Here is a 7,111-nt window from a genome sequence, read left to right on the forward strand (position 1 = left end):
GAGTTCTTGTCCTTTCAATGTATTGGATCCTCGATTTTTTAAGAAGATATTTGAGACTACAGGGCCTGAGGTTGTAACTATTATCAATAGTGGTTTATCCACAGCGATTGTCCCTAGGTACCGTACTTGAAACAAGCGGTGGTCCACCCAACAATTAAAAAGCTCAATTTGGATCCATCTGTGCTCTCTAATTTTAGGCCTATTTCCAAACTTCCATTTATGTCGAAAATATTAGAGAAAGTTGTGTTTCTGAAATCTTATTTAGACAAAAATCATATCTACGAGGTTTATCAATCGGGCTTCAGAGCATTCCATAGTACAGAAACAACCCTTCTGAAAATGTTTCATGACTTACTGATAATTACACTCTGTAATTACAGACTCAATTGATGATTGCGCTGTTCTTATTCTTTTAGATTTAACTGCTGCTTTGACACAATCAACCATAATATTCCTGTTGAGCGGTTGGAATGTTGTGTTGGAGTTAAAGGCCTTGCCCTTTAGTGGCTTCGGTCATATTTATCGGATAGGAGTTTTGTGGTCAGCAGTGGGGAGTTTGTGTCATTAGCAGCAACTTTCTCATGTGGGGTTCCTCAGGGATCGATTTTGTGCCCCTTTTTATTTATGCTGTATATGCTGCCTTTGGGAGCCATTTTAGAAAGTATGGTATCTCCTCTCATTGTTATTCCAACGACACTCAGATTTATACCTTTAAAGAAGCAGGATGGCACAGCTTTGACTACTTTATTGAGTTGCCTTGATGAAATAAAAGCATGGATAGCTTTTAATTTTTTTAACTTAAACGAGAGCAAGACTGAAATAATCTTATTGTCAGGAATGTCACCTGATAGCCATTAAGGACTCAGCTGTTCCTCATCACCACGCCCACATTCCAGGCATTCATATACACCGTCATCACAACACCTCGTGGCGAAGTATTGCCAACCATGTTGCATACCGAGCATTATCATACCCTGCTGTTTCTCCTGTGTACCGACCTCTGCCTGTTCCCTCGACCCCATCTTCTGCCTAGCCCTCAGGTACCGTACGGACTCTGCCTTCCCGTTACGACCCCGGACCGGATAGACCACTCTCAACAAACGGCATTAGATCAACTCTGTTTATGCATTAACATCTCACATTCTCTGGTTGTATCTATCTGCCAAATAAAGAGCACTGTGCTTTTGCATAAGGATCCCTCTCTGTCTCTTCCTGACGTTACACTTATTTGGCCTGAAAGGGTTGTATGGTGTGCCTTTATGCCTTTATAGGTGACTAACAGAATTGTGGTTATAGTCGGCATAAAGCCTGGAGAATTAATTGAGTGACCAGTTTCAGTAAAAGCAGTTTGAGTTCCTGTATAACATACAGTGTGCTGTTTGTCAAAATAGTGAGTTCTGGAATATGAGGCTGGAGATTGGAATCTCTCCAATCTTATTTAACTGAAAGATAATATTCACCGATGGCATGAATCCAAAGAGGCCTAATGAATGCACGGTTAAGCAAAGCGTATAAAATTGCTCCATTTTACAGGAGTCCTCTAACGTAGATGTTGACAACCCCAGTTCTCAGCGCTGAGGCTCTACTTCCATGCTGATTCTTATTCTTTGTATTAGTAGCAGTAATAATAGGCCAACAGCGTCTGGCCATAAATCTCTCCTCTCAGGCCATCTCCTCTCTGAGACCGATCTCATCCCTGAGACCAGGAAATGACGACTCGCTGTCACGTGATTGCATAAGAAATTAAGCATGGCAGATCGCGAGATCACTCGGCAAGTGATCTACAAAAACAGTTCAATATATTGTGTCAGCTAATGGTAAATAGTACACTATTTCTGTGATAGGGAGCAATTTTGTATGCATATATATATATATATATATATATATATATATATATATATATATATATATATATATATATACCATCACATTCTCCTGAGTACTGATGCACCTGTACACAATTATGTTGCTCTTCTTAAGCCCCTCGCACACAGTGAGCAACTAGCTGAGCAAACGTGTAATATTGTAAATTTCTAGGAAAAATTATATTATTATAATATATAAAAATAATAATATTATACTGCACATTTTAAACTGAATGGAGTAGAAAGAATGTAACCATTTTTGACAGTGGCATTTAAGCACATGTTAAACACATCCTATGAAGAAAATCACAAATAGATTTTAATTTTAACTTAAGCAGCAGCAGCAGAAAGATCTTTTTTCAGGCAACTACACTTGCTATATCCAGAACATTACATATCCCATAGTGGGTGAATACGCAGTATTAGAGAACACTTACTGGATACGTATACACTCATTACACGTATGAAAAACAACCAAGGATGTGCAACAAGTTCAAATTCATATCACATCAATAATGATAATAATCATTTTCTCCTGTCTTTTTCTCCTCTCTCTCTTTAAGCCAAATAACCATAGGGGATTCAATGGAGCCTGCAACTAGATAGCACCCTCACCCTGCACCAGAGTCTGTCTGGAGTCTTTGATTTTGTTTGTTCACTATTCTGTATTTTAATAAATCAGGCATTAAGCTTTCCAATAGTGTGTTTATTGTGAAAAGTGCAAATGCAGTGTTTGATGTTTACCTCACATATATATTTGTTGTTGTAATCTTTAGTGAGGGTAAGATTGCTCCTGCTGAGTTGAGACAACCTTTTTTTCTCCTCTCAGTATCAGTGGGGAAACCATACATTTTTGCTCCTTTCTCTGATCGATTGGAGCATCCCCATGCAGCACAGCAAACCATGGTGGACAACAACACTGAGGAAGGGAACAACAAGGAGGGGTCCGGAGCTGTCACCATGACAGTAGACTAGGGGTGTATTCAACTAAGGATTTTCATAGTCGAATCTGATTCGTCAGCTTTTCCCTTTAGTCGACTAATAGTCGAATCGGGTTTATTTTTATGTTTTTATTTAGAGCATCCTAAACGGTATCCCGTTCTCATTCAGGACTTTTTTCCTCTTCAAAGTAAAAACCTAAAACACTCAGATAAATGAATAAACACGGTAGGTTGGGTTTATTCAGCTTTTATTTATTTACTTACTTATTTTTTATTAAACGTTAGAGAACATTAACCGTCAGTGCGCATTGCGCATATCGAACTGTCAGACAGGCACTGTGCAAAATGTCAAAAATATTTTAAATAAAATATGCCTGCCTGAAAATATAACAAAATTGACACACAACAGCAAAAAAATATAAGGAAAGGTTCAAGTAACGGGGTTTAAAAGCAAACAACAAAAAATGTTTTTAGGCCTACTTGCCGAGACGCACCGCGACGAGACGACGACAAACGGCTGAACTGTTTTTTTTTTCGCCTTATGCGTTTTAAATGGTATGCCATGTTAGATGTTGTCGTGCGAAATGAAAGACGTTGATGACATAACTTGCACTTTACTTTGTTTGATTCGTCTTTATCTTTTTCAAAATACTTTTGAAGTTTTTTAGTAGCCATTATAATCTCGGCAGATGCCGCGTATTCTGTAGCGTGTTCAGCTCCGCTCGTTTGGATTGTGCAACTGCAGGGTGTGATTTATTAATGTGTAGTAAGGAAGATGCCTATTGTTAATGCGCAAACATCATTTTAAAATATTTATTAACAGAAATTAGGATGATTTTATTTGACAAAAGGCTATATATAACGAAAACAAAGACATTTCATGTAACAACTAATTCTTAGCTGCATCCTTGGGCACCCCCATGCAGTTAGAATGGTACATTCGACTATGACGTTCATAGTCGACTAGGGGGTATAGTCGACTATAGTCGAATCAGCGACTATTGCAGGTCACCCCTACAGTAACGTCTACTGTCATGGTGACAGCTCCGGACCCCTCCTTGTGGGCGTGTCGATACGTTGTCTGCGTGCCGTTATGTCCATGTTTGTAGTTCCGTGGGTGTGGGTCGTCTGAGCCAGAGCCATATAGAGAGAGAGTCGCGACAACGAAAGTTCAAAACGCTTGATGGTCATGTGATTCACGGAGGCTTCAGATAGTTCCAGGAAGTTCAATTTGAGCGCATAAACACAGACAGAACTGCAATTTGAGGATTATTGTGAACATATAGCGACCAACTTTAGGCTAATGTTAGAGCACATTGCTGTGTAATGCTTTGATTGTTTTATAATTGTTATAAATTACGTTTTTATATAATAAACATAACATATATACGTAACATATATACGGTCTCTGGTCGTGTCACTGGAGTGCTTCGGCACGCGTGTAACAACACTGGCTCTGATTGGCTACCATAACGCTGCCTTAGCCAATCGCTTACTGACTTGTTTAGTTAAACAGGTGTTACACCGAGAACTGTGACATATCGAGATCTGTTACTTCTCACTAATCTGGGCAGCAGTCCGCTCGCATTACTGTTAGTACATCAATATATAGTAACGCACCACTTTGAATGACCAGTAACGTCAACGGCGTTGTAACGACAGGAAAAGTAATGAATTATTTTATCCTGTTACTGACAAAATGACACAAAATGACACCGTTACCTAACGTTATTTTCAACGGCGTTATTCGCAACACTGGTAACCAGCCCCCACAGTATTCACACTGGACCCACTGGACTGTCTGCACTTCTGGATTACACTAAAAGACAGACATGCATAAATATATTTTATTTAATCTTACATTCATAAATTTCACAAGTCCTTAATTCCAAACAGTTTTTTACATACTTGTTTAGTATCTTTTGGTAAGTGCAGGCATATATGTCCTGTGCAAGACAGTGATGTTTGGATTGCAGTTAGTTTCTCTTGTTTGAGGTGTACTGGAGATTGAGGATCCTATGAAATAAAACAGCACTGATATTGTAGAATACTATTCATTTGTAGCAGTTTATAATTTTCACAGAATTAAGACGATACACTGATAGTGATGTAAGTCAGAAAAAAATGTTCAATTGATCCTTGATGATTAAGTCATTAAATAAGTAATGGCTGTAAAAGGGATGTTTTGTGATGTTGCATTCAGAGTTAGTACCATGTGAAGCAATCTAAAACCAAACCTGGCTTTGTGAATGTTGTCCCACCCAGAGGACAGGCTGCAGGATACCACGTAAAAAATGCCTTGTGCTTGATCTGTCCAGTGTGCAAATTTTTTGCCATGTCTCTAAATAGAAATAGAAACATTATGAGTTATTTCAGTAACTCTGTGGATTTGTACCATGAGGCCCATATGTGATCTTACCCTTCTAGCTCCAGGTTCTCCATTAGTATCACACACCACCATTTGCGTAGAGCCTGCATATCATGCAAAAACAAATAATAAAAAAATATATTCTAACCATGCACAAACATTTGCACACATGCCCTCGCATGCACACACACAGTATAACAATCAACTTACTACAGAGAAGTCAAATGGGGCATCCAGGAGAACATAAAAGCATACTACAAAAACAACAACAACAAAAACAAACACAAAAAAATCAGTAATGAATGACAAAATAAAAACACAGTAAGAAATATTTAATAAAAAATAATTATAAAAAGAAAATTGGGTCTCTCACCATCAGGATGAAGATGCCGCAATCATTACCCCATTGCTGGACTGGGAGATCCTTAAAAAAATGAACATTATTTCAGTTGACGTTTTCAGGAAATACATTCTAAAACACAGTCTTTACCTAAAGAAAAAGTAACTACTGGCAAATCCCAGCCAGTTTTCTCCTCCCATTGACCTGGATTGAGCATCTGAGCAAGATTACTGTTAACATTAAAAAATATATATATTTTACTATGGTTTACAAAACATTAAGCACATAGCACACAAATGCATTATATGACCAAATGTTTGTGAATACCAGCTTATGACTTCTGTAATTAGAAGCAACATCCACAAACCTTTGGACATAAGGCATTTGATGAACTTAAATGCAACTTGAACATGTAAAATGCTGTTAAAGGTGGAGATGGGGATTCTGTAGAAACAAGGAAGTGGTTATTTTTGCTTTACCCAACCTCTGTATAACCATCTTTATCTACTGTTCTTGTGAACAAAGCTCAGTTATCAAGTTATGTAGAGAGGAGAAAAAGCTGTTCAACAGTACAACACTGATTATCACATTTAATGTTCCTTTTTTGGTGTTGCTGTGTCCACTTACCAGCTCCTCCTGGTCAGGGTGAAACCTGAAAGACCAAGAGGCTCGACACGCATGAACATTCTGTAACCTTGTAAGTGCTTCACATTGCAGGCCACAAGAGTATGTATAATCATGACTTGTGAGAGCCTCAAAATGGCAGTAGCCATGCAGTATGGTGTCTCTGGATGGAAATGTAGCACCCCGAAGTCCCTCCAGTGAATTAATTGTTCGGGAAACTGCAGTATGGTTCTGTAGGACACAGTATTGTAGCTGTTAAATGAACAGCACAGAAGACCCAGTACACCATATAATGTTTTATTTTACCTTTAGGTTGTGCCTTAGAAAAATGCACAATTCCAGGGTCAGCACAACATGATCATCAAAGTTGTGGAGTCCTGCTTCCCACTCCTGATACCGATACACCATCTGACACAATGGACATTGTCTAAAGAAAGTGGACACATCTACAAAAGGAACAAAAAACAGATAATTAAACAGATAAACGTAGCAGTGTGTTATACTAAATAATATTAAAATAGCCAAGGTTATTCAACAGGAAATTGAACTTACTCTCAATGATGCCACCTATACCCACAATCCGGGCTTTGTCCGTTATTATGACTAGACCTTCCAGCGAGGGCTTCCCAGAACAGACAGTACATTTTGTTTCTTTTGGAACTAGTCTTGTTGGGTAACTGAATACTGGTCTGGGAATAGTCAGTTCTTTTGGAAGTTTGGAAGGAACTTTTTTCTGAGTGAAAATGTATTTCACTACACATTCCAGGTTGTTGGTGAGTAGATGATGCTGGGCTGATCGATCGCTGCAGCAGATGAAACAGTTTTTGTCTCAAATAAATGTCTTTGTGTTTGCACAAAAGTGTTGCAAAATGGCACAAGACATTCTTGGCTTTGCACAGGGACAATGCCATGAATTTGTCTTTTGGCTGAATGTCACAAGGATTCGTCCAAGACGACAGGAGTGTTTCTTTTG

At 38.5% G+C, this 7,111-nt stretch overlaps 1 long non-coding RNA gene across 1 annotated transcript; it reads right to left on the reverse strand.

Annotated features, from left to right (window-relative positions):
- Positions 1-6,295: 6,295 nt before the first annotated feature.
- On the reverse strand, positions 6,296-6,788 carry LOC143484416 (uncharacterized). Its single transcript, XR_013122636.1, has 3 exons — positions 6,691-6,788; positions 6,445-6,584; positions 6,296-6,369 (listed from the first exon to the last, which is right to left on the reverse strand). It is a non-coding gene; the product is annotated as an uncharacterized LOC143484416 (long non-coding RNA).
- Positions 6,789-7,111: the final 323 nt, after the last annotated feature.

This window comes from Brachyhypopomus gauderio, chromosome 20, assembly GCF_052324685.1.
Source record: "Brachyhypopomus gauderio isolate BG-103 chromosome 20, BGAUD_0.2, whole genome shotgun sequence".
Classification (NCBI taxonomy): Eukaryota; Metazoa; Chordata; class Actinopteri; order Gymnotiformes; family Hypopomidae; genus Brachyhypopomus; species Brachyhypopomus gauderio.